Below are 27,890 nucleotides of genomic sequence, written 5' to 3' on the forward strand. Positions count from 1 at the left end.
CGTGTAGTCCCGAGTGGAGTACAGTGCCTGTACTGCCGTGTACTAGTGAGTGGAGTACTGTGCCTGTACTGCCGTGTAGTACTGAGTGGGGTACTAGGTGTATAGTGCCGTGTAGTACCGAGTGGAGTACAGTGGGTGTACTGTAGTGTAGTACTGAGTGGAGTACAGTGCCTGTACTGCCGTGTAGTACTGAGTGGAGTACAGTGCCTGTACTGCCGTGTAGTCCCGAGTGGAGTACAGTGCATGTACTGCCGTGTAGTACCGAGTGGAGTACAGTGCCTGTACTGCCGTGTAGTACCGAGTGGCGTACTGTGTGCATACTGCCGTGTAGTACCGAGTGGAGAACAGTGCCTGTACTGCCGTGTAGTCCCGAGTGGAGTACAGTGCCTGTACTGCCGTGTAGTACTGAGTGGAGTACAGTGCCTGTACTGCCGTGTAGTAGTGAGTGGAGTACTGTGCCTGTACTGCCGTGTAGTACTGAGTGGAGTACTGTGTGTATAGTGCCGTGTAGTACCGAGTGGAGTACAGTGGGTGTATGCCGTGTAGTACTGAGTGGAGTACAGTGCCTGAACTGCCGTGCAGTACTGAGTGGAGTACAGTGCCTGTACTGCCGTGTAGTCCCGAGTGGAGTACAGTGCCTGTACTGCCGTGTAGTACTGAATGGAGTACTGTGTGTATAGTGCCGTGTAGTACCGAGTGGAGTACAGTGCCTGTACTGCCGTGTAGTACCGAGTGGAGTACTGTGTGTATCGTGCCGTGTAGTACCGAGTGGAGTACAGTGCCTGTACTGCCGTGTAGTACTGAGGGGAGTAAAGTGCCTGTACTGCCGTGTAGTACTGAGTGGAGTACAGTGCCTGTACTGCCGTGTAGTCCCGAATGGAGTACTGTGTGTATAATGCCGTGTAGTACCGAGTGGAGTACAGTGCCTGTACTGCCGTGTAGTACCGAGTGGAGTACTGTGTGTATAGTGCCGTGTAGTACCGAGTGGAGTACAGTGCCTGTACTGCCGTGTAGTACTGAGTGGAGTACAGTGCCTGTAATGTCGTGTAGTACCGAGTGGATTACTGTGTGTATAGTGCCGTGTAGTACCGAGTGGAGTACAGTGCCTGTACTGCCGTGTAGTACTGAGTGGAGTACAGTGCTGAACTGCCGTGTAGTCCCGAGTGGAGTACAGTGCCTGTACTGCCGTGTAGTTCTAATTGGAGTACAGTGCCTGTACTGCCGCGTAGTACCGAGTGGAGTACAGTGCTTATACTGCCGTGTAGTACTGAGTGGGGTACAGTGCCTGTACTGCGTGTAGTACCGAGTGGAGTACTGTGTGTATAGTGCCGTGTAGTACCGAGTGGAGTACTGTGTGTATAGTGCCGTGAAGTACCGAGTGGAGTACAGTGACTGTACTGCCGTGTAGTACTGAGGGGAGTACAGTGCCTGTACTGCCGTGTAGTTCTGATTGGAGTACAGTGCCTGTACTGCCGTGTAGTACCGAGTGGAGTACAGTGCTTATACTGCCGTGTAGTACTGAGTGGGGTACAGTGCCTGTACTGCCGTGTAGTGCCGAGTGGAGTACTGTGTGTATAGTGCAGTGTAGTACCGAGTGGAGTACAGTGCCTGTACTGCGTGTAGTACCGAGTGGAGTACTGTGTGTATAGTGCCGTGTAGTGCCGAGTGGAGTACAGTGCCTGTACTGCCGTGTAGTACTGAGTGGAGTACAGTGTGAATAGTGCCGTGTAGTACCGAGTGGAGTACAGTGCCTGTACTGCCGTGTAGTACCGAGTTAAGTACAGTGTGTATAGTGCCGTCTAGTACCGAGTGGAATACAGTGTGTATAGTGCCGTGTAGTACTGATTGGAGTACAGTACCTGTACTGCCGTGTAGTGCCGAGTGGAGTACAGTGTGTATAGTGCCGTGTAGTACAGAGTGGAGTACAGTGCCTGTACTGCCGTGTAGTACTGAGTGGAGTACATTGCCTGTACTGCCGTGTAGTACCGAGTGCAGTACAGTGTGTATAGTGCCGTGTAGTACTGAGTGGAGTACAGTGCCTGTGCTGCCGTGTAAAACTGAGTGGGGTACAGTGCCTGTACTGCCGTGTAGTACCGAGTGGGGGAATGTGTGTATACTGCCGTGTAGTACTGAGTATAGTACAGTGCCAGTACTGCCGTGTAGTACCGAGTGGAGTACTGTGTGCATACTGCCGTGTAGTACTGAGTGGAGTACAGTACCTGTACTGCCGTGTAGTACCGAGTGGGGGACTGTGTGTATACTGCCGTGTAGTACTGAGTGGAGTACAGTGCCTGTACTACCGTGTAGTACCGAGTGGGGGACTGTGTGTATACTGCCGTGTAGTACTGAGTGGAGTACAGTGCCTGTACTGCCGTGTAGAACCGAGTGGGGGACTGTGTGTATACTGCCGTGTAGTACTGAGTGGAGTACTGTGTGTATAGTGCAGTGTAGTGCTGAGTGGAGTACAGTGCCTGTACTGCCGTGTAGTACCGAGTGGAGTACTGTGTGTATAGTGCAGTGTAGTGCTGAGTGGAGTACAGTACCTGTAATGCCGTGTAGTACTGAGTATAGTACAGTGCCAGTACTGCCGTGTAGTACCGAGTGGGGGACTGTGTGTATACTGCCGTGTAGTACTGAGTGGAGTACAGTACCTGTACTGCCGAGTAGTCCCGAGTGGAGTACTGTGTGTATAGTGCAGTGTAGTGCTGAGTGGAGTACAGTGCCTGTACTGCCGTGTAGTACCGAGTGGAGTGCTGTGTGTATAGTGCCGTGTAGTACCGAGTGGAATACAGTGCCTGTACTGCCGTGTAGTACTGAGTGGAGTACAGTGCCTGTAATGCCGTGTAGTACCGAGTGGATTACTGTTTGTATAGTGCCGTGTAGTACCGAGTGGAGTACAGTGCCTGTACTGCCGTGTAGTACTGAGTGGAGTACAGTGCAAAACTGCCGTGTAGTCCCGAGTGGAGTACAGTGCCTGTACTGCCGTGTAGTTCTGATTGGAGTACAGTGCCTGTACTGCCGTGTAGTACCGAGTGGAGTACAGTGCTTATACTGCCGTGTAGTACTGAGTGGGGTACAGTGCCTGTACTGCCGTGTAGTACCGAGTGGAGTACTGTGAGTATAGTGCCGTGTAGTACCGAGTGGAGTACTGTGTGTATCGTGCCGTGAAGTACCGAGTGGAGTACAGTACCTGTACTGTCGTGTAGTACTGAGTATAGTACAGTGCCTGTACTGCCGTGTAGTACCAAGTGGGGGACTGTGTGTATACTGCCGTGTAGTACTGAGTGGAGTGCAGTACCTGTACTGCCGAGTAGTCCCGAGTGGAGTACTGTGTGTATAGTGCAGTGTAGTGCTGAGTGGAGTACAGTAACTGTACTGCCGTGTAGTACCGAGTGGGGGACTGTGTGCATACTGCCGTGTAGTTCCGAGTGGAGTACAGTGCCTGTACTGGCGTGTAGTACTGAGTGGAGTACAGTGCCTGTATTGCCGTGTAGTCCCGAGTGGAGTACAGTGCCTGTACTGCCGTGTAGTACTGAGTGGAGTACTGTGTGTATAGTGCCGTGTGGTACCGAGTGGAGTACAGTGCCTGTACTGCCGTGTAGTACTGAGTGGAGTACTGTGTGTATAGTGCCGTGTGGTACCGAGTGGAGTACAGTGCCTGTACTGCCTAGTAGTACTGAGTGGAGTACAGTGCCTGACTGCCGTGTAGTACTGAGTGGAGTACAGTGCCTGTACTGCCGTGTAGTCCCGAGTGAAGTACATTGCCTGTACTGCCGTGTAGTACTGAGTGGAATACTGTGTGTATAGTGTCGTGCAGTACCGAGTGGAGTACAGTGCCTGTACTGCCGTGTAGTACTGAGTGGAGTACAGTGCCTGTACTGCCGTGTAGTCCCGAGTGGAGTACAGTGCCTGTACTGCCGTGTAGTACTGATTGGAGTAATAGTGCCTGTACTGCCGTGTAGTACTGAGTGGAGTACTGTGTGTATAGTGCCGTGTAGTACCGAGTGGAGTACAGTGGGTGTACTGCCGTGTAGTACTGAGTGGAGTACAGTGCCTGTACTGTCGTGTAGTACTGAGTGGAGTACAGTGCCTGTACTGCCGTGTAGTACTGAGCGGAGAACTGTGTGTATAGTGCCGTGTAGTACCGAGTGGATTACAGTGCCTGTACTGCCGTGTAGTACTGAGTGGAGTACAGTGCCTGTACTGCCGTGTAGTACTGAGTGGAGTACAGTGCCTGTACTGCCGTGTAGTCCCGAGTGGAGTACAGTGCCTGTACTTCCGTGTAGTACTGAGTGAAGTACTGGGTGTATAGTGCCGTGTAGTAACGAGTGGAGTACAGTGCCTGTATTGCCGTGTAGTACTGAGTGGAATACAGTGCCTCTACTGCCGTGTAGTACTGAGTGGAGTACAGTGCCTGTACTTCCGAGTAGTCCCGAATGGGGTACTCTGTGTATAGTGCCGTGTAGTACCGAGTGGAGTACCGTACCTGTACTGCCGTGTAGTACCGAGTGGAGTACTGTGTGTATATAGTGCCGTGTAGAACCGATTGGAGTACAGTGCCTCAACTGCCGTGTAGTACTGAGTGGAGTACAGTGCCTGTAATGCCGTGTAGTACCGAGTGGAGTACTGTGTGTATAGTGCCGTGTAGTACCGAGTGGAGTACAGTGCCTGTACTGCCGAGTAGGACTGAGTGGAGTACAGTGCCTGTACTGCCGTGTAGTCCCGAGTGGAGTAGAGTGCCTGTACTACCGTGTAGTACTGAGTGGAGTACTGTTTGTATAGTGCCGTGTAGTACCGAGTGGAGTACATTGCCTGTACTGCCGTGTAGTCCCGAGTGGAGTACGGTGCATGTACTGTCGTGTAGTACCGAGTGGAGTACAGTGCTTGTACTGCCGTGTAGTACTGAGTGGAGTACAGTGCATGTACTGCCGTGTAGTACCGAGTGGAGTACTGTTTGTATAGTGCCGTGTAGTACCGAGTGGAGTACAGTGCATGCACTGCCGTGTAGTACCGACTGGAGTACTGTGTGTATAGCGCGGTGTAGTACCGAGTGGAGTACAGTGCATGTACTGCCGTGTAGTACCGAGTGCAGTACTGTGTGTATAGTGCAGTGTAGTACCGTGTGGAGTACGGTGCCTGTATTGCCGTGTAGTACCGAGTGGAGTACTGTGTGTATAGTGCCGTGTAGTACCGAGTGGAGTACAGTGCCTGTACTGCCGTGTAGTACTGAGTGGTGTACAGTGCCTGTACTGCCGTGTAGTCCCGAGTGGAGTACAGTGCCTGTACTGCCGTGTAGTAGTGAGTGGAGTACTGTGCCTGTACTGCCGTGTAGTACTGAGTGGAGTACTGTGACTGTACTGCCGTGTAGTACCGAGTGGAGTACAGTGGGTGTACTGCCGTGTAGTACTGAGTGGAGTACAGTGCCTATACTGCCGTGTAGTACTGAGTGGGGTACAGTGCCTGTACTGCCGTGTAGTCCCGAGTGGAGTACAGTGCCTGTACTGCCGTGTAGTACTGAGTGGAGTACAGTGCCTGTACTGCCGTCTAGTACTGAGTGGAGTACAGTGCCTGTACTGCCGTGTAGTCCCGAGTGGAGTACAATGCCTGTACTGCCGTGTAGTACTGAGTGGAGTACTGTGTGTATAGTGCCGTGTAGTACCGAGTGGAGTACAGTGCCTGTACTGCCGTTTACTACTGAGTGGAGTACAGTGCCTGTAATGCCGTGTAGTACCGAGTGAAGTACTGTGTGTATAGTGCCGTTAGTACCGAGTGTAATACAGTGCCTCTACTGCCGTGTAGTACTGAGTGGAGTACAGTGCCTGTACTGCCGTGTAGTCCCGAGTGGAGTACAGTGCCTGTACTGCCGTGCAGTACTGATTGGAGTACAGTGCCTGTACTGCCGTGTAGTGCCGAGTGGAGTACAGTGCTTGCACTGCCGTGTAGTACTGAGTGAAGTACAGTGCCTGTACTGCCGTGTAGTGCCGAGTGGAGTACTGTGTGTATAGTGCAGTGTAGTACTGAGTGGAGTACAGTGCATGTACTGCCGTGTAGTACCGAGTGGAGTACAGTGCCTGTACTGCCGTGTAGTCCCGAGTGGATTAATGTGTGTATAGTGCAGTGTAGTACTGAGTGGAGTACTGTGTGTATAGTCCCGTGTAGTACTGAGTGGAGTACAGTGCCTGTACTGCCGTGTAGTACCGATTGTAGTACTGTGTGAATACTGCCGTCTAGTACTGAGTGGAGTACAGTGCCTGTACTGCCGTGTAGTACTGGGTGGAATACAGTGCCTGTACTGCCGTGTAGTCCCGAGTGGAGTACAGTGTGTATAGTGCAGTGTAGTACTGAGTGGAGTACAGTGCATGTACTGCCGTGTAGTACCGAGTTGTGTACTGTGTGTATAGTGCCGTGTGGTACCGAGTGGAGTACCATGCCTGTACTGCCGTGTAGTACCGAGTGGAGTACTGTGTGTATAGTGCCGTGTAGTACCGAGTGTAGTACAGTGCCTGTACTGCGTGTAGTACCGAGTGGAGTACAGTGCCTGCACTGCGTGTAGTACCGAGTGGAGTACAGTGTGTATAGTGCCGTCTAGTACCGAGTGGAGTACAGTGTGTATAGTGCCGTGTAGTACTGAGTGGAGTACAGGGCCTGTACTGCCGTGTAGTACCGAGTGGAGTACAGTGTGTATAGTGCCGTGTAGTACTGAGTGGAGTACAGTGCCTGTACTGTCGTGTAGTACTGAGTGGGGTACAGTGCCTGTACTGCCGTGTAGAACAGAGTGGGGGACTGTGTGTGTATACTGCCGTGTAGTACTGAGTATAGTACAGTGCCTGTACTGCCATGTAGTACCGAGTGGAGTACTGTGTGTATACTGCCGTGTAGTACTGAGTGGAGTACAGTACCTGTACTGCCGTGTAGTACCGAGTGGGGGACTGTGTGTATACTGCCGTGTAGTAATGGGTTGGAGTACAGTGCCTGTACTGCCATGCAGTACCGAGTGGGGGACTGTGTGTATACTGCCGTGTAGTACTGAGTGGAGTACAGTGCCTGTACTGCCGTGTAGTACCGAGTGGGGGACTGTGTGTATACTGCCGTGTAGTACTGAGTGGAGTACTGTGTGTATAGTGCAGTGTAGTGCTGAGTGGAGTACAGTGCCTGTACTGCCGTGTAGTACCGAGTGCAGTACCGTGTGTATAGTGCAGTGTAGTGCTGAGTGGAGTACAGTACCTGTCATGCCTTAGTACTGAGTATAGTACAGTGCCTGTACTGCCGTGTAGTACCGAGTGGGGGACTGTGTGTATACTGCCGTGTAGTACTGAGTGGAGTACAGTACCTGTACTTCCGAGTAGTCCCGAGTGGAGTACTGTGTGTATAGTGCAGTGTAGTGCTGAGTGGAGTATAGTACCTGTACCGCCGTGTAGTACCGAGTGGGGGACTGTGTGTATACTGCGTGTAGTACTGAGTGGAGTACAGTCCCTGTACTGCCGTGTAGTACCGAGTGGGGGACTGTGTATATACTGCCGTGTAGTACTGAGTGCAGTACATTGCCTGTACTGCCGTGTAGTCCCGAGTGGAGTACTGTGAGCATACTGCCGTGTAGTACTGAATGGAGTACAGTCCCTGTACTGCCGAGTAGTCCCGAGTGGAGTACAGTGTGTATAGTGCAGTGTAGTACTGAGTGGAGTACTGTGTGCATACTGCCGTGGAGTACTGAGTGGAGTACAGTGCCTGTACTGCCATGTAGTCCCGAGTGGAGTACTGTGTGTATACTGCCGTGTAGTACCGAGTGGAGTACAGTGCCTGTACTGCCGTGTAGTACCGAGTGGTGTACTGTGTGTATAGTGCCGTGTAGTACCGAGTGGAGTACTGTGTGCATAGTGCCGTGTAGTACTGAGTGGAGTACAGTGCCTGTACTGCCGTGTAGTACCGAGTGGAGTACTGTGTGTATAGTGCCGTGTAGTACCGAGTGGAGTACAGCGCATGTACTGTCGTGTATTACCGAGTGGAGTACTGTGTGTATAGTGCGGTGTATTACCGAGTGGAGTACAGTGCATGTACTGCCGTGTAGTACCGAGTGGAGTACTGTGTGTATAGTGCCGTGTAGTACCGAGTGGAGTACATTGCCTGTATTGCTGTGTAGTACCGAGTGGAGTACTGTGTGCATACTGCCGTGTAGTACTGAGTGGAGTACAGTACCTGTACTGCCGTGTAGTACCGAGTGGAGTACTGTGTGTATAGTGCCGTGTAGTACCGAGTGGAGTACAGTGCCTGTACTGCCGTGTAGTACTGTGTGGAGTACAGTGCCTGAACTGCCGTGTAGTACTGAGTGGAGTACAGTGCCTCTACTGCCGTGTAGTCCCGAATGGAGTACTGTGTGTATAGTGCCGTGTAGTACCGAATGGAGTACAGTGCCTGTACTGCCGTGTAGTACTGAGTGGGGTACTGTGTGTATAGTGCTGTGTAGTATTGAGTGGAGTACAGTGCCTGTACTGCCGTGTAGTACCGAGTGGAGTACAGTGCCTGTACTGCCGTGTAGGACTGAGTGGAGTACAGTGCCTGTACTGCCGTGTAGTCCCGAGTGGAGTACAGTGCCTGTACTGCCGTGTAGTACATAGTGGAGTACAGTGCCTCTACTGCCGTGTAGTCCCGAATGGAGTACTGTGTGTATAGTGCCGTGTAGTACCGAATGGAGTACAGTGCCTGTACTGCCGTGTAGTACTGAGTGGGGTACTGTGTGTATAGTGCCGTGTAGTACCGAGTGGAGTACAGTGCCTGTACTGCCGTGTAGTAGTGAGTGGAGTACAGTGCCTGTAATGCCGTGTAGTCCCGAATGGAGTACTGTGTGCATAGTGCCGTGTAGTACCGAGTGGAGTACAGTGCCTGTACTGCCGTGTAGTACTGATTGGAGTAATAGTGCCTGTACTGCCGTGTAGTACTGAGTGGAGTACTGTGTGTATAGTGCCGTGTAGTACCGAGTGGAGTACAGTGGGTGTACTGCCGTGTAGTACTGAGTGGAGTACAGTGCCTGTACTGTCGTGTAGTACTGAGTGGAGTACAGTGCCTGTACTGCCGTGTAGTACTGAGCGGAGAACTGTGTGTATAGTGCCGTGTAGTACCGAGTAGATTACAGTGCCTGTACTGCCGTGTAGTACTGAGTGGAGTACAGTGCCTGTACTGCCGTGTAGTACTGAGTGGAGTACAGTGCCTGTACTGCCGTGTAGTCCCGAGTGGAGTACAGTGCCTGTACTTCCGTGTAGTACTGAGTGAAGTACTGGGTGTATAGTGCCGTGTAGTAACGAGTGGAGTACAGTGCCTGTATTGCCGTGTAGTACTGAGTGGAATACAGTGCCTCTACTGCCGTGTAGTACTGAGTGGAGTACAGTGCCTGTACTTCCGTGTAGTCCCGAATGGGGTACTCTGTGTATAGTGCCGTGTAGTACCGAGTGGAGTACCGTGCCTGTACTGCCGTGTAGTACCGAGTGGAGTACTGTGTGTATATAGTGCCGTGTAGAACCGATTGGAGTACAGTGCCTCTACTGCCGTGTAGTACTGAGTGGAGTACAGTGCCTGTAATGCCGTGTAGTACCGAGTGGAGTACTGTGTGTATAGTGCCGTGTAGTACCGAGTGGAGTACAGTGCCTGTACTGCCGAGTAGGACTGAGTGGAGTACAGTGCCTGTACTGCCGTGTAGTCCCGAGTGGAGTAGAGTGCCTGTACTACCGTGTAGTACTGAGTGGAGTACTGTTTGTATAGTGCCGTGTAGTACCGAGTGGAGTACATTGCCTGTACTGCCGTGTAGTCCCGAGTGGAGTACGGTGCATGTACTGTCGTGTAGTACCGAGTGGAGTACAGTGCTTGTACTGCCGTGTAGTACTGAGTGGAGTACAGTGCATGTACTGCCGTGTAGTACCGAGTGGAGTACTGTTTGTATAGTGCCGTGTAGTACCGAGTGGAGTACAGTGCATGCACTGCCGTGTAGTACCGACTGGAGTACTGTGTGTATAGCGCGGTGTAGTACCGAGTGGAGTACAGTGCATGTACTGCCGTGTAGTACCGAGTGCAGTACTGTGTGTATAGTGCAGTGTAGTACCGTGTGGAGTACGGTGCCTGTATTGCCGTGTAGTACCGAGTGGAGTACTGTGTGTATAGTGCCGTGTAGTACCGAGTGGAGTACAGTGCCTGTACTGCCGTGTAGTACTGAGTGGTGTACAGTGCCTGTACTGCCGTGTAGTCCCGAGTGGAGTACAGTGCCTGTACTGCCGTGTAGTAGTGAGTGGAGTACTGTGCCTGTACTGCCGTGTAGTACTGAGTGGAGTACTGTGACTGTACTGCCGTGTAGTACCGAGTGGAGTACAGTGGGTGTACTGCCGTGTAGTACTGAGTGGAGTACAGTGCCTATACTGCCGTGTAGTACTGAGTGGGGTACAGTGCCTGTACTGCCGTGTAGTCCCGAGTGGAGTACAGTGCCTGTACTGCCGTGTAGTACTGAGTGGAGTACAGTGCCTGTACTGCCGTCTAGTACTGAGTGGAGTACAGTGCCTGTACTGCCGTGTAGTCCCGAGTGGAGTACAATGCCTGTACTGCCGTGTAGTACTGAGTGGAGTACTGTGTGTATAGTGCCGTGTAGTACCGAGTGGAGTACAGTGCCTGTACTGCCGTGTACTACTGAGTGGAGTACAGTGCCTGTAATGCCGTGTAGTACCGAGTGAAGTACTGTGTGTATAGTGCCGTTAGTACCGAGTGTAATACAGTGCCTCTACTGCCGTGTAGTACTGAGTGGAGTACAGTGCCTGTACTGCCGTGTAGTCCCGAGTGGAGTACAGTGCCTGTACTGCCGTGCAGTACTGATTGGAGTACAGTGCCTGTACTGCCGTGTAGTGCCGAGTGGAGTACAGTGCTTGCACTGCCGTGTAGTACTGAGTGAAGTACAGTGCCTGTACTGCCGTGTAGTGCCGAGTGGAGTACTGTGTGTATAGTGCAGTGTAGTACTGAGTGGAGTACAGTGCATGTACTGCCGTGTAGTACCGAGTGGAGTACAGTGCCTGTACTGCCGTGTAGTCCCGAGTGGATTAATGTGTGTATAGTGCAGTGTAGTACTGAGTGGAGTACTGTGTGTATAGTCCCGTGTAGTACTGAGTGGAGTACAGTGCCTGTACTGCCGTGTAGTACCGATTGTAGTACTGTGTGAATACTGCCGTCTAGTACTGAGTGGAGTACAGTGCCTGTACTGCCGTGTAGTACTGGGTGGAATACAGTGCCTGTACTGCCGTGTAGTCCCGAGTGGAGTACGGTGTGTATAGTGCAGTGTAGTACTGAGTGGAGTACAGTGCATGTACTGCCGTGTAGTACCGAGTGGTGTACTGTGTGTATAGTGCCGTGTGGTACCGAGTGGAGTACCATGCCTGTACTGCCGTGTAGTACCGAGTGGAGTACTGTGTGTATAGTGCCGTGTAGTACCGAGTGTAGTACAGTGCCTGTACTGCGTGTAGTACCGAGTGGAGTACAGTGCCTGCACTGCGTGTAGTACCGAGTGGAGTACAGTGTGTATAGTGCCGTCTAGTACCGAGTGGAGTACAGTGTGTATAGTGCCGTGTAGTACTGAGTGGAGTACAGGGCCTGTACTGCCGTGTAGTACCGAGTGGAGTACAGTGTGTATAGTGCCGTGTAGTACTGAGTGGAGTACAGTGCCTGTACTGTCGTGTAGTACTGAGTGGGGTACAGTGCCTGTACTGCCGTGTAGAACAGAGTGGGGGACTGTGTGTGTATACTGCCGTGTAGTACTGAGTATAGTACAGTGCCTGTACTGCCATGTAGTACCGAGTGGAGTACTGTGTGTATACTGCCGTGTAGTACTGAGTGGAGTACAGTACCTGTACTGCCGTGTAGTACCGAGTGCGGGACTGTGTGTATACTGCCGTGTAGTAATGGGTTGGAGTACAGTGCCTGTACTGCCATGCAGTACCGAGTGGGGGACTGTGTGTATACTGCCGTGTAGTACTGAGTGGAGTACAGTGCCTGTACTGCCGTGTAGTACCGAGTGGGGGACTGTGTGTATACTGCCGTGTAGTACTGAGTGGAGTACTGTGTGTATAGTGCAGTGTAGTGCTGAGTGGAGTACAGTGCCTGTACTGCCGTGTAGTACCGAGTGCAGTACCGTGTGTATAGTGCAGTGTAGTGCTGAGTGGAGTACAGTACCTGTCATGCCTTAGTACTGAGTATAGTACAGTGCCTGTACTGCCGTGTAGTACCGAGTGGGGGACTGTGTGTATACTGCCGTGTAGTACTGAGTGGAGTACAGTACCTGTACTTCCGAGTAGTCCCGAGTGGAGTACTGTGTGTATAGTGCAGTGTAGTGCTGAGTGGAGTATAGTACCTGTACCGCCGTGTAGTACCGAGTGGGGGACTGTGTGTATACTGCGTGTAGTACTGAGTGGAGTACAGTCCCTGTACTGCCGTGTAGTACCGAGTGGGGGACTGTGTATATACTGCCGTGTAGTACTGAGTGCAGTACATTGCCTGTACTGCCGTGTAGTCCCGAGTGGAGTACTGTGAGCATACTGCCGTGTAGTACTGAATGGAGTACAGTCCCTGTACTGCCGAGTAGTCCCGAGTGGAGTACAGTGTGTATAGTGCAGTGTAGTACTGAGTGGAGTACTGTGTGCATACTGCCGTGGAGTACTGAGTGGAGTACAGTGCCTGTACTGCCATGTAGTCCCGAGTGGAGTACTGTGTGTATACTGCCGTGTAGTACCGAGTGGAGTACAGTGCCTGTACTGCCGTGTAGTACCGAGTGGTGTACTGTGTGTATAGTGCCGTGTAGTACCGAGTGGAGTACTGTGTGCATAGTGCCGTGTAGTACTGAGTGGAGTACAGTGCCTGTACTGCCGTGTAGTACCGAGTGGAGTACTGTGTGTATAGTGCCGTGTAGTACCGAGTGGAGTACAGCGCATGTACTGTCGTGTATTACCGAGTGGAGTACTGTGTGTATAGTGCGGTGTAATACCGAGTGGAGTACAGTGCATGTACTGCCGTGTAGTACCGAGTGGAGTACTGTGTGTATAGTGCCGTGTAGTACCGAGTGGAGTACATTGCCTGTATTGCTGTGTAGTACCGAGTGGAGTACTGTGTGCATACTGCCGTGTAGTACTGAGTGGAGTACAGTACCTGTACTGCCGTGTAGTACCGAGTGGAGTACTGTGTGTATAGTGCCGTGTAGTACCGAGTGGAGTACAGTGCCTGTACTGCCGTGTAGTACTGTGTGGAGTACAGTGCCTGAACTGCCGTGTAGTACTGAGTGGAGTACAGTGCCTCTACTGCCGTGTAGTCCCGAATGGAGTACTGTGTGTATAGTGCCGTGTAGTACCGAATGGAGTACAGTGCCTGTACTGCCGTGTAGTACTGAGTGGGGTACTGTGTGTATAGTGCTGTGTAGTATTGAGTGGAGTACAGTGCCTGTACTGCCGTGTAGTACCGAGTGGAGTACAGTGCCTGTACTGCCGTGTAGGACTGAGTGGAGTACAGTGCCTGTACTGCCGTGTAGTCCCGAGTGGAGTACAGTGCCTGTACTGCCGTGTAGTACATAGTGGAGTACAGTGCCTCTACTGCCGTGTAGTCCCGAATGGAGTACTGTGTGTATAGTGCCGTGTAGTACCGAATGGAGTACAGTGCCTGTACTGCCGTGTAGTACTTAGTGGGGTACTGTGTGTATAGTGCCGTGTAGTACCGAGTGGAGTACAGTGCCTGTACTGCCGTGTAGTAGTGAGTGGAGTACAGTGCCTGTAATGCCGTGTAGTCCCGAATGGAGTACTGTGTGCATAGTGCCGTGTAGTACCGAGTGGAGTACAGTGCCTGTACTGCCGTGTAGTACTGAGTGGAGTACAGTGCCTGTACTGCCATGTAGTCCCGAGTGGAGTACTGTGTGTATAGTGTCGTGTAGTACTGAGTGGTGTACTGTACCTGTACTGCCGTGTAGTACTGAGTGGAGTACAGTGCCTGTACTGCCGTGTAGTCCCGAGTGGAGTACTGTGTGTATAGTGCAGTGTAGTACTGAGTGGTGTACTGTACCTGTACAGCCGTGTAGTACTAAGTGGAGTACAGTGCCTCTACTGCCGTGTAGTACTGGGTGGAGTACAGTGCCTGTACTGCCGTGTAGTACCGAGTGGGGGACTGTGTGTATACTGCCGTGTAGTTCCGAGTGGAGTACAGTGCCTGTACTTCCGTGTAGTACCGAGTGGAATACTGTGTGTATAGTGCCGTGTAGTACCGAGTGGAGTACTGTGTGCATACTGCCGTGCAGTACTGAGTGAGGTACATTGCCTGTACTTCCGTGTAGTACCGAGTGGAATACTGTGTGTATACTGCCGTGTAGTACCGAGTGGAGTACAGTGCCTGTACTGCCGAGTAGTCCCGAGTGGAGTACTGTGTCTGCAGTGCAGTGTAGTGCTGAGTGGAGTACAGTACCTGTACTGCCGTGTAGTGCCGAATGGGGAACAGTGTGTATACTGCCGTGTAGTACTGAGTGGATTACAGTGCCTGTACTGCCGTGTAGTACCGAGTGGGGGACTGTGTGTATATTGCCGTGTAGTACTGAGTGGAGTACAGTGCCTGTACTGCCGTGTAGTCCCGAGTGGAGTACTGTGTGCATACTGCCGTGTAGTACTGAGTGGAGCACAGTCCCTGTACTGGCGAGTAGTCCCGAGTTTAGTACAGTGTGTATAGTGCAGTGTAGTACTGAGTGGAGTACTGTGTGTATAGTGCGGTGTAGTACTGAGTGGAGTACAGTGCCTGTACTGCCGTGTAGTACCGAGTGGGGGAATGTGTGTATACCGCCGTGTAGTACTGAGTGGAGTACAGTGTGTATAGTGCTGTGTAGTACCGAGTGGGGGACTGTGTGCATACTACCGTGTAGTACTGAGTGGAGTACTGTGTGTATACTGCCGTGTAGTACCGAGTGGAGTACAGTGCCTGTACTGCCGTGTAGTACCGAGTGGAGTACTCTGTGTATAGTGCCGTGTAGTGCCGAGTGGAGTACTCTGTGCATACTGCCGTGTAGTACTGAGTGGAGTACAGTGCCTGTACTGCCGTGTAGTACCGAGTGGAGTACTGTGTGTATAGTGCCGTGTAGTACCGAGTGGAGTACAGTGCATGTACTGCCGTGTAGTACCGAGTGGAGTACTGTGTGTATAGTGCGGTGTAGTACCGAGTGGAGTACAGTGCATGTACTGCCGTGTAGTACCGAGTGGAGTACTGTGTGTATACTGCCGTGTAGTACCGAATGGAGTACAGTGCCTGTACTGCCGTGTAGTACCGAGTGGAGTACTGTGTGTATAGTGCGGTGTAGTACCGAGTGGAGTACTGTGTGCATACTGCCGTGTAGTACTGAGTGGAGTACAGTACCTCTACTGCCGTGTAGTACCGGGTGGAGTACTGTGTGTATAGTGCCGTGTAGTACCGAGTGGAGTACAGTGCCTGTACTGCCGTGTAGTTCTGAGTGGAGTACAGTGCCTGTACTGCCGTGTAGTCCCGAGTGGAGTACAGTGCCTGTACTGCCTTGTAGTAGTGAGTGGAGTACTGTGCCTGTACTGCCGTGTAGTACTCAGTGGAGTACTGTGTGAATAGTGCCGTGTAGTACCGAGTGGAGTACAGTGCCTGTACTGCCGTGTAGTACTGAGTGGAGCACAGTGCCTGTACTGCCGTGTAGTACTGAGTGGAGTACAGTTCCTGTACTGCCGTGTAGTCCCGAGTGGAGTACAGTGCCTGTACTGCCGTGTAGTACTGATTGGAGTACCGTGCCTGTACTGCCGTGTAGTCCCGAGTGGAGTACAGTGCCTGTACTTCCGAGTAGTACTGATTGGAGTACCGTGCCTGTACTGCCGTGTAGTACCGAGTGGAGTACATTGCTTGTACTGCCGTGTAGTACTGAGTGGAGTACAGTGCCTGTACTGTCGTGTAGTCCCGAGTGGAGTACTGTGTGTATAGTGCCGTGTAATACTGAGCGGAGTACAGTGCCTGTACTGCCGTGTAGCACTGAGTGGAGTACTGTGTGTATAGTGCCGTGTAGAACCGAGTGGAGTACAGTGCCTGTATTGCCGTGTAGTACTGAGTGGAGTACAGTGCCTGTAATGCCGTGTAGTACCGAGTGGAGTACTGTGTGTATAGTGCCGTGTAGTACCGAGTGGAGTACAGTGCCTGTACTGCCGTGTAGTACTGAGTGGAGTACAGTGCCTGTACTGCCGTGTAGTCCCGAGTGGAGTACAGTGCCTGTACTTCCGTGTAGTACTGATTGGAGTACCGTGCCTGTACTGCCGTGTAGTACCGAGTGGAGTACATTGCTTGTACTGCCGTGTAGTACTGAGTGGAGTACAGTACCTGTACTGCCGTGTAGTACCGAGTGGAGTACAGTGTGTATAGTGCCGTGTAGTACAGAGTGGAGTACAGTGCCTGTACTGCCGTGTAGTACTGAGTGGAGTACATTGCCTGTACTGCCGTGTAGTACCGAGTGGAGTACAGTGTGTATAGTGCCGTGTAGTACTGAGTGGAGTACAGTGCCTGTGCTGCCGTGTAGTACTGAGTGGGGTACAGTGCCTGTACTGCCGTGTAGTACCGAGTGGGTGAATGTGTGTATACTGCCGTGTAGTACTGGGTATAGTACAGTGCCTGTACTGCCGTGTAGTACCGAGTGGAGTACAGTGTGCATACTGCCGTGTAGTACTGAGTGGAGTACAGTGCCTGTACTACCGTGTAGTACCGAGTGGGGGACTGTGTGTATACTGCCGTGTAGTACTGAGTGGAGTACAGTGCCTGTACTGCCGTGTAGAACCGAGTGGGGGACTGTGTGTATACTGCCGTGTAGTACTGAGTGGAGTACTGTGTGTATAGTGCAGTGTAGTGCTGAGAGGAGTACAGTGCCTGTACTGCCGTGTAGTACCGAGTGGAGTACTGTGTGTATAGTGCAGTGCAGTGCTGAGTGGAGTACAGTACCTGTACTGCCGTGTAGTACTGAGTATAGTACAGTGCCTGTACTGCCGTGTAGTACCGAGTGGGGGACTGTGTGTATACTGCCGTGTAGTACTGAGTGGAGTGCAGTACCTGTACTGCCGAGTAGTCCCGAGTGGAGTACTGTGTGTATAGTGCAGTGTAGTGCTGAGTGGAGTACAGTAACTGTACTGCCGTGTAGTACCGAGTGGGGGGCTGTGTGCATACTGCCGTGTAGTTCCGAGTGGAGTACAATGCCTGTACTGGCGTGTAGTACTGAGTGGAGTACATTGCCTGTATTGCCGTGTAGTCCCGAGTGGAGTACAGTGCCTGTACTGCCGTGTAGTAGTGAGTGGAATACAGTGCCTGTACTGCCGTGTAGTACTGAGTGGAGTACTGTGTGTATAGTGCCGTGTAGTACCGAATGGAGTACATTGGGTGTACTGCCGTGTAGTACTGAGTGGAGTAGAGTGCCTGTAGTGCCGTGTAGTACCGAGTGGAGTACAGTACCTGTACTGCCGTGTAGTACTGAGTGGAGTACCGTGTGTATAGTGCCGTGTAGTACCGAGTGGAGTACAGTGCCTGTACTGCCGTATAGTACTGAGTGGAGTACAGTGCCTGTACTGCCCTGTAGTACTGAGTGGAGAACAGTGCCTGTTCCGCCGTGTAGTCCCGAGTGAAGTACATTGCCTGTACTGCCGTGTAGTACTGAGTGGAGTACTGTGTGTATAGTGTCGTGTAGTACCGAGTGGAGTACAGTGCCTGTACTGCCGTGTAGTACTGAGTGGAGTACAGTGCCTGTACTGCCGTGTAGTCCCGAATGGAGTACAGTGCCTGTACTGCCGTGTAGTACTGATTGGAGTAATAGTGCCTGTACTGCCATGTAGTACCGAGTGGAGTACAGTGCTTGTACTGCCCTGTAGTACTGAGTGAAGTACAGTGCCTGTACTGCCATGTAGTGCCGGGTGGAGTACTGTGTGTATAGTGCAGTGTAGTACTGAGTGGTGTACAGTGCATGTACTGCCGTGTAGTCCCGAGTGGAGTACTGTATGTATAGTGCAGTGTAGTACTGAGTGGAGTACAGTGCCTGTACTGCCGTGTAGTACTCAGTGGAGTACTGTGTGTATAGTGCCGTGTAGTACCGATTGGAGTACAGTGGGTGTACTGCCGTGTAGTACTGAGTGGAGTACAGTGCCTGTACTGCCGTGTAGTACTGTGTGGAGTACAGTGCCTGTACTGCCGTGTAGTCCCGAGTGGAGTACAGTGCCTATACTGCCGTGTAGTACTGAGTGGAGTACTGTGTGTATAGTGCCGTCTAGTACCGAGTGGAGTACAGTGCCTGTACTGCCGTGTAGTACTGAGTGGAGCACAGTGCTTGTACTGCCGTGTAGTACTGAGTGGAGTACAGTTCCTGTACTGCCGTGTAGTCCCGAGTGAAGTACAGTGCCTGTACTGCCGTGTAGTACTGAGTGGAGTACTGTGTGTATAGTGCCGTGTAGTAACGAGTGGAGTACAGTGCTGTACTGCCGTGTAGTACTGAGTGGAGTACAGTGCCTGTACTGCCGTGTAGTACTGAGTGGAGTACAGTGCCTGTACTGCCGTGTAGTCCCGAATGGAGTACTGTGCCTGTACCGCCGTGTAGCACCGAGTGGAGTACTGTGTGTATAGTACCGTGTAGTACCGAGTGGAGTAGAGTGCCTGTATTGCCGTGTAGTACTGAGTGGAGTACCGTGCCTGTAATGCCGTTTAGTACCGAGTGGAGTACTGTGTGTATAGTGCCGTGTAGTACCGAGTGGAGTACAGTGCCTGTACTGCCGTGTAGTACTGAGTGGAGTACAGTGCCTGTACTGCCGTGTAGTCCCGAGTGGGGTACAGTGCCTGTACTTCCGTGTAGTACTGATTGGTGTACAGTGCCTGTACTGCCGTGTAGTACCGAGTGGAGTATATTGCTTGTATTGCCGTGTAGTACTGAATGGAGTACAGTGCCTGTACTGTCGTGTAGTGCCGAGTGGAGTACTGTGTGTATAGTGCAGTGTAGTACTGAGTGGAGTACAGTGCATGTACTGCCGTGTAGTCCCGAGTGGAGTACTGTGTGTATAGTGCAGTGTAGTACTGAGTGGAGTACAGTGCCTGTACTGCCGTGTAGTACCGAGTGGAGTACAGTGCCTGTACTGCCGTGTAGTACTGGGTGGAGTACAGTGCCTGTACTGCCGTGTAGTCCCCAGTGGAATACAGTTTGTGTAGTGCAGTGTAGTACTGAGTGGAGTACAGTGCATGTACTGCCGTGTAGTACCGAGTGGAGTACATTGCCTGTACTGCTGTGTAGAACCGAGTGGAGTACAGTGTGTATAGTGCCGTGTAGTACTGAGTGGAGTACAGTGCCTGTACTGCCGTGTAGTACCGAGTGGAGTACAGTGCGTGTAGTGCCGTCTAGTACCGAGTGGAGTACAGTTTGTATATTGCCGTGTAGTACTGAGTGGAGTACAATGCCTGTACTGCCGTGTAGTACCGAGTGGAGTACAGTGTGTATAGTGCCGTGTAGTACCGAGTGGTGTACTGTGCCTGTACTAACGTGTAGTACTGAGTGGAGTACAGTGCCTGTACTGATGTGTAGTACCGAGTGGAGTACAGTGTGTATAGTGCCGTGTGGTACTGAGTGGAGTACAGTGCCTGTACAGCCGTGTAGTACTGAGTGGGGGACTGTGTGTATACTGCCGTGTAGTACTGAGTATAGTACAGTGCCTGTACTGCCGTGTAGTACCGAGTGGAGTACTGTGTGCATACTGTTGTGTAGTACTGAGTGGAGTACAGTACCTGTACTGCCGTGTAGTACCGAGTGGGGGACTTTGTGTATACTGCCGTGTAGTACGGAGTGGAGTACAGTGCCTGTACTGCCGTGTAGTACCGAGTGGGGGACTGTGTGTATACTGCCGTGTACTACTGAGTGGAGTACATTGCCTGTACTGCCGTGTAGTACCGAGTGGGGGACTGTGTGTATACTGCCGTGTAGTACTGAGTGGAGTACAGTGTGTATAGTGCAGTGTAGTGTTGAGTGGAGTACAGTGCCTATACTGCCGTGTAGTACCAAGTGGATTATTGTGTGTATAGTGCAGTGTAGTGCTGAGTGGCGTACAGTACCTGTACTGCCGTGTAGTACTGAGTATAGTACAGTGCCTGTACTGCCGTGTAGTACCGAGTGGGGGACTGTGTGTATACAGCCGTGTAGTACTGAGTGGAGTACAGTACCTGTACTGCCGAGTAGTCTGGAGTGGAGTACTGTGTGTAAAGTGCAGTGTAGTGCTGAGTGGAGTACAGTACCTGTACTGCCGTGTAGTACCGAGTGGGGGACTGTGTGTATACTGCCGTGCAGTACTGAGTGGAGTACAGTGCCTGTACTGCCGTGTAGTACCGAGTGGGGGACTGTGTGTATACTGCCGTGTAGCACTGAGTGGAGTAGAGTGCCTGTACTACCGTGTAGTCCCGAGTGGAGTGCTGTGTGCATACTGCCGTGTAGTACTGAGTGGAGAATAGTCCCTGTACTGCCGAGTAGCCCCGAGTGGAGTACAGTGTGTATAGTGCAGTGTAGTACTGAGTGGAGTACAGTGTGTATAGTGCAGTGTAGTACTGAGTGGAGTACAGTGCCTGTACTGCCGTGTAGTACCGAGTGGGGGACTGTGTGTATACTGCCGTGTAGTACTGAGTGGAGTACAGCGTGTATAGTGCCGTGTAGTACCGAGTGGGGTTTTGTGTGCATACTGCCGTGTAGTACTGAGTGGAGTACAGTGCCTGTACTGCTATGTTGTCCCGAGTGGAGTACTGTGTGTATACTGCCGTGTAGTACCGAGTGGAGTACAGTGCCTGTACTGCCATGTAGTACCGAGTGGAGTACTGTGTGCATACTGCCGTGTAGTGCGGAGTGGAGTACAGTGCCTATACTGCCGTGTAGTACAGATTGGAGTACTGTGTGGATAGTGCCGTGTAGTACCGAGTGGAGTACTGTGTGCATACTGCCGTGTAGTACTGAGTGGAGTACAGTGCCTGTACTGCCGTGTAGTACCGAGTGGAGTACTGTGTGTATAGTGCCGTGTAGTATCGAGTATAGTACAGTGCATGTACTGCCGTGTATTACCGAGTGTAGTACTGTGTGTATAGTGCGGTGTAGTACCGAGTGGAGTACAGTGCATGTACTGCCGTGTAGTACCGAGTGGAGTATTGTGTGTATAGTGCCGTGTAGTACCGAGTGGAGTACAGTGCCTGTATTGCCGTGTAGTACCGAGTGGAGTACTGTGTGTATAGTGCCGTGTAGTACCGATTGGAGTACTGTGTGCATACTGCCGTGTAGTACTAGTGGAGTACAGTACCTGTACTGCCGTGTAGTACCGAGTGGAGTACTGTGTGTATAGTGCCGTGTAGTACCGAGTGGAGTACAGTGCCCTTACTGCCGTGTAGTACTGAGTGGAGTAGAATGCCTGTACTGCCGTGTAGTCCCGAGTGGAGTACAGTGCCTGTACTGCCGTGTACTAGTGAGTGGAGTACTGTGCCTGTACTGCCGTGTAGTACTGAGTGGGGTACTAGGTGTATAGTGCCGTGTAGTACCGAGTGGAGTACAGTGGGTGTACTGTAGTGTAGTACTGAGTGGAGTACAGTGCCTGTACTGCCGTGTAGTACTGAGTGGAGTACAGTGCCTGTACTGCCGTGTAGTCCCGAGTGGAGTACAGTGCATGTACTGCCGTGTAGTACCGAGTGGAGTACAGTGCCTGTACTGCCGTGTAGTACCGAGTGGAGTACTGTGTGCATACTGCCGTGTAGTACCGAGTGGAGTACAGTGCCTGTACTGCCGTGTAGTCCCGAGTGGAGTACAGTGCCTGTACTGCCGTGTAGTACTGAGTGGAGTACAGTGCCTGTACTGCCGTGTAGTAGTGAGTGGAGTACTGTGCCTGTACTGCCGTGTAGTACTGAGTGGAGTACTGTGTGTATAGTGCCGTGTAGTACCGAGTGGAGTACAGTGGGTGTATGCCGTGTAGTACTGAGTGGAGTACAGTGCCTGAACTGCCGTGCAGTACTGAGTGGAGTACAGTGCCTGTACTGCCGTGTAGTCCCGAGTGGAGTACAGTGCCTGTACTGCCGTGTAGTACTGAATGGAGTACTGTGTGTATAGTGCCGTGTAGTACCGAGTGGAGTACAGTGCCTGTACTGCCGTGTAGTACCGAGTGGAGTACTGTGTGTATCGTGCCGTGTAGTACCGAGTGGAGTACAGTGCTGAACTGCCGTGTAGTCCCGAGTGGAGTACAGTGCCTGTACTGCCGTGTAGTTCTAATTGGAGTACAGTGCCTGTACTGCCGCGTAGTACCGAGTGGAGTACAGTGCTTATACTGCCGTGTAGTACTGAGTGGGGTACAGTGCCTGTACTGCGTGTAGTACCGAGTGGAGTACTGTGTGTATAGTGCCGTGTAGTACCGAGTGGAGTACTGTGTGTATAGTGCCGTGAAGTACCGAGTGGAGTACAGTGACTGTACTGCCGTGTAGTACTGAGGGGAGTACAGTGCCTGTACTGCCGTGTAGTTCTGATTGGAGTACAGTGCCTGTACTGCCGTGTAGTACCGAGTGGAGTACAGTGCTTATACTGCCGTGTAGTACTGAGTGGGGTACAGTGCCTGTACTGCCGTGTAGTGCCGAGTGGAGTACTGCGTGTATAGTGCAGTGTAGTACCGAGTGGAGTACAGTGCCTGTACTGCGTGTAGTACCGAGTGGAGTACTGTGTGTATAGTGCCGTGTAGTGCCGAGTGGAGTACAGTGCATGTACTGCCGTGTAGTACTGAGTGGAGTACAGTGTGAATAGTGCCGTGTAGTACCGAGTGGAGTACAGTGCCTGTACTGCCGTGTAGTACCGAGTTAAGTACAGTGTGTATAGTGCCGTCTAGTACCGAGTGGAATACAGTGTGTATAGTGCCGTGTAGTACTGATTGGAGTACAGTACCTGTACTGCCGTGTAGTGCCGAGTGGAGTACAGTGTGTATAGTGCCGTGTAGTACAGAGTGGAGTACAGTGCCTGTACTGCCGTGTAGTACTGAGTGGAGTACATTGCCTGTACTGCCGTGTAGTACCGAGTGCAGTACAGTGTGTATAGTGCCGTGTAGTACTGAGTGGAGTACAGTGCCTGTGCTGCCGTGTAAAACTGAGTGGGGTACAGTGCCTGTACTGCCGTGTAGTACCGAGTGGGGGAATGTGTGTATACTGCCGTGTAGTACTGAGTATAGTACAGTGCCAGTACTGCCGTGTAGTACCGAGTGGAGTACTGTGTGCATACTGCCGTGTAGTACTGAGTGGAGTACAGTACCTGTACTGCCGTGTAGTACCGAGTGGGGGACTGTGTGTATACTGCCGTGTAGTACTGAGTGGAGTACAGTGCCTGTACTACCGTGTAGTACCGAGTGGGGGACTGTGTGTATACTGCCGTGTAGTACTGAGTGGAGTACAGTGCCTGTACTGCCGTGTAGAACCGAGTGGGGGACTGTGTGTATACTGCCGTGTAGTACTGTGTGGAGTACTGTGTGTATAGTGCAGTGTAGTGCTGAGTGGAGTACAGTGCCTGTACTGCCGTGTAGTACCGAGTGGAGTACTGTGTGTATAGTGCAGTGTAGTGCTGAGTGGAGTACAGTACCTGTAATGCCGTGTAGTACTGAGTATAGTACAGTGCCTGTACTGCCGTGTAGTACCGAGTGGGGGACTGTGTGTATACTGCCGTGTAGTACTGAGTGGAGTACAGTACCTGTACTGCCGAGTAGTCCCGAGTGGAGTACTGTGTGTATAGTGCAGTGTAGTGCTGAGTGGAGTACAGTGCCTGTACTGCCGTGTAGTACCGAGTGGAGTGCTGTGTGTATAGTGCCGTGTAGTACCGAGTGGAATACAGTGCCTGTACTGCCGTGTAGTACTGAGTGGAGTACAGTGCCTGTAATGCCGTGTAGTACCGAGTGGATTACTGTTTGTATAGTGCCGTGTAGTACCGAGTGGAGTATAGTGCCTGTACTGCCGTGTAGTACTGAGTGGAGTACAGTGCAAAACTGCCGTGTAGTCCCGAGTGGAGTACAGTGCCTGTACTGCCGTGTAGTTCTGATTGGAGTACAGTGCCTGTACTGCCGTGTAGTACCGAGTGGAGTACAGTGCTTATACTGCCGTGTAGTACTGAGTGGGGTACACTGCCTGTACTGCCGTGTAGTACCGAGTGGAGTACTGTGAGTATAGTGCCGTGTAGTACCGAGTGGAGTACTGTGTGTATAGTGCCGTGAAGTACCGAGTGGAGTACAGTACCTGTACTGTCGTGTAGTACTGAGTATAGTACAGTGCCTGTACTGCCGTGTAGTACCAAGTGGGGGACTGTGTGTATACTGCCGTGTAGTACTGAGTGGAGTGCAGTACCTGTACTGCCGAGTAGTCCCGAGTGGAGTACTGTGTGTATAGTGCAGTGTAGTGCTGAGTGGAGTACAGTAACTGTACTGCCGTGTAGTACCGAGTGGGGGACTGTGTGCATACTGCCGTGTAGTTCCGAGTGGAGTACAGTGCCTGTACTGGCGTGTAGTACTGAGTGGAGTACTGTGTGTATAGTACCGTGTAGTACCGAGTGGAGTAGAGTGCCTGTATTGCCGTGTAGTACTGAGTGGAGTACCGTGCCTGTAATGCCGTTTAGTACCGAGTGGAGTACTGTGTGTATAGTGCCGTGTAGTACCGAGTGGAGTACAGTGCCTGTACTGCCGTGTAGTACTGAGTGGAGTACAGTGCCTGTACTGCCGTGTAGTCCCGAGTGGGGTACAGTGCCTGTACTTCCGTGTAGTACTGATTGGTGTACAGTGCCTGTACTGCCGTGTAGTACCGAGTGGAGTATATTGCTTGTATTGCCGTGTAGTACTGAATGGAGTACAGTGCCTGTACTGTCGTGTAGTGCCGAGTGGAGTACTGTGTGTATAGTGCAGTGTAGTACTGAGTGGAGTACAGTGCATGTACTGCCGTGTAGTCCCGAGTGGAGTACTGTGTGTATAGTGCAGTGTAGTACTGAGTGGAGTACAGTGCCTGTACTGCCGTGTAGTACCGAGTGGAGTACAGTGCCTGTACTGCCGTGTAGTACTGGGTGGAGTACAGTGCCTGTACTGCCGTGTAGTCCCCAGTGGAATACAGTTTGTGTAGTGCAGTGTAGTACTGAGTGGAGTACAGTGCATGTACTGCCGTGTAGTACCGAGTGGAGTACATTGCCTGTACTGCTGTGTAGAACCGAGTGGAGTACAGTGTGTATAGTGCCGTGTAGTACTGAGTGGAGTACAGTGCCTGTACTGCCGTGTAGTACCGAGTGGAGTACAGTGCGTGTAGTGCCGTCTAGTACCGAGTGGAGTACAGTTTGTATATTGCCGTGTAGTACTGAGTGGAGTACAATGCCTGTACTGCCGTGTAGTACCGAGTGGAGTACAGTGTGTATAGTGCCGTGTAGTACCGAGTGGTGTACTGTGCCTGTACTAACGTGTAGTACTGAGTGGAGTACAGTGCCTGTACTGATGTGTAGTACCGAGTGGAGTACAGTGTGTATAGTGCCGTGTGGTACTGAGTGGAGTACAGTGCCTGTACAGCCGTGTAGTACTGAGTGGGGGACTGTGTGTATACTGCCGTGTAGTACTGAGTATAGTACAGTGCCTGTACTGCCGTGTAGTACCGAGTGGAGTACTGTGTGCATACTGTTGTGTAGTACTGAGTGGAGTACAGTACCTGTACTGCCGTGTAGTACCGAGTGGGGGACTTTGTGTATACTGCCGTGTAGTACGGAGTGGAGTACAGTGCCTGTACTGCCGTGTAGTACCGAGTGGGGGACTGTGTGTATACTGCCGTGTACTACTGAGTGGAGTACATTGCCTGTACTGCCGTGTAGTACCGAGTGGGGGACTGTGTGTATACTGCCGTGTAGTACTGAGTGGAGTACAGTGTGTATAGTGCAGTGTAGTGTTGAGTGGAGTACAGTGCCTATACTGCCGTGTAGTACCAAGTGGATTATTGTGTGTATAGTGCAGTGTAGTGCTGAGTGGCGTACAGTACCTGTACTGCCGTGTAGTACTGAGTATAGTACAGTGCCTGTACTGCCGTGTAGTACCGAGTGGGGGACTGTGTGTATACAGCCGTGTAGTACTGAGTGGAGTACAGTACCTGTACTGCCGAGTAGTCTGGAGTGGAGTACTGTGTGTAAAGTGCAGTGTAGTGCTGAGTGGAGTACAGTACCTGTACTGCCGTGTAGTACCGAGTGGGGGACTGTGTGTATACTGCCGTGCAGTACTGAGTGGAGTACAGTGCCTGTACTGCCGTGTAGTACCGAGTGGGGGACTGTGTGTATACTGCCGTGTAGCACTGAGTGGAGTAGAGTGCCTGTACTACCGTGTAGTCCCGAGTGGAGTGCTGTGTGCATACTGCCGTGTAGTACTGAGTGGAGAATAGTCCCTGTACTGCCGAGTAGCCCCGAGTGGAGTACAGTGTGTATAGTGCAGTGTAGTACTGAGTGGAGTACAGTGTGTATAGTGCAGTGTAGTACTGAGTGGAGTACAGTGCCTGTACTGCCGTGTAGTACCGAGTGGGGGACTGTGTGTATACTGCCGTGTAGTACTGAGTGGAGTACAGCGTGTATAGTGCCGTGTAGTACCGAGTGGGGTTTTGTGTGCATACTGCCGTGTAGTACTGAGTGGAGTACAGTGCCTGTACTGCTATGTTGTCCCGAGTGGAGTACTGTGTGTATACTGCCGTGTAGTACCGAGTGGAGTACAGTGCCTGTACTGCCATGTAGTACCGAGTGGAGTACTGTGTGCATACTGCCGTGTAGTGCGGAGTGGAGTACAGTGCCTATACTGCCGTGTAGTACAGATTGGAGTACTGTGTGGATAGTGCCGTGTAGTACCGAGTGGAGTACTGTGTGCATACTGCCGTGTAGTACTGAGTGGAGTACAGTGCCTGTACTGCCGTGTAGTACCGAGTGGAGTACTGTGTGTATAGTGCCGTGTAGTATCGAGTATAGTACAGTGCATGTACTGCCGTGTATTACCGAGTGTAGTACTGTGTGTATAGTGCGGTGTAGTACCGAGTGGAGTACAGTGCATGTACTGCCGTGTAGTACCGAGTGGAGTATTGTGTGTATAGTGCCGTGTAGTACCGAGTGGAGTACAGTGCCTGTATTGCCGTGTAGTACCGAGTGGAGTACTGTGTGTATAGTGCCGTGTAGTACCGATTGGAGTACTGTGTGCATACTGCCGTGTAGTACTAGTGGAGTACAGTACCTGTACTGCCGTGTAGTACCGAGTGGAGTACTGTGTGTATAGTGCCGTGTAGTACCGAGTGGAGTACAGTGCCCTTACTGCCGTGTAGTACTGAGTGGAGTAGAATGCCTGTACTGCCGTGTAGTCCCGAGTGGAGTACAGTGCCTGTACTGCCGTGTACTAGTGAGTGGAGTACTGTGCCTGTACTGCCGTGTAGTACTGAGTGGGGTACTAGGTGTATAGTGCCGTGTAGTACCGAGTGGAGTACAGTGGGTGTACTGTAGTGTAGTACTGAGTGGAGTACAGTGCCTGTACTGCCGTGTAGTACTGAGTGGAGTACAGTGCCTGTACTGCCGTGTAGTCCCGAGTGGAGTACAGTGCATGTACTGCCGTGTAGTACCGAGTGGAGTACAGTGCCTGTACTGCCGTGTAGTACCGAGTGGAGTACTGTGTGCATACTGCCGTGTAGTACCGAGTGGAGTACAGTGCCTGTACTGCCGTGTAGTCCCGAGTGGAGTACAGTGCCTGTACTGCCGTGTAGTACTGAGTGGAGTACAGTGCCTGTACTGCCGTGTAGTAGTGAGTGGAGTACTGTGCCTGTACTGCCGTGTAGTACTGAGTGGAGTACTGTGTGTATAGTGCCGT

The sequence above is a fragment of the Anabrus simplex genome, chromosome 4, assembly GCF_040414725.1.
Source record: "Anabrus simplex isolate iqAnaSimp1 chromosome 4, ASM4041472v1, whole genome shotgun sequence".
NCBI lineage: Eukaryota > Metazoa > Arthropoda > Insecta > Orthoptera > Tettigoniidae > Anabrus > Anabrus simplex.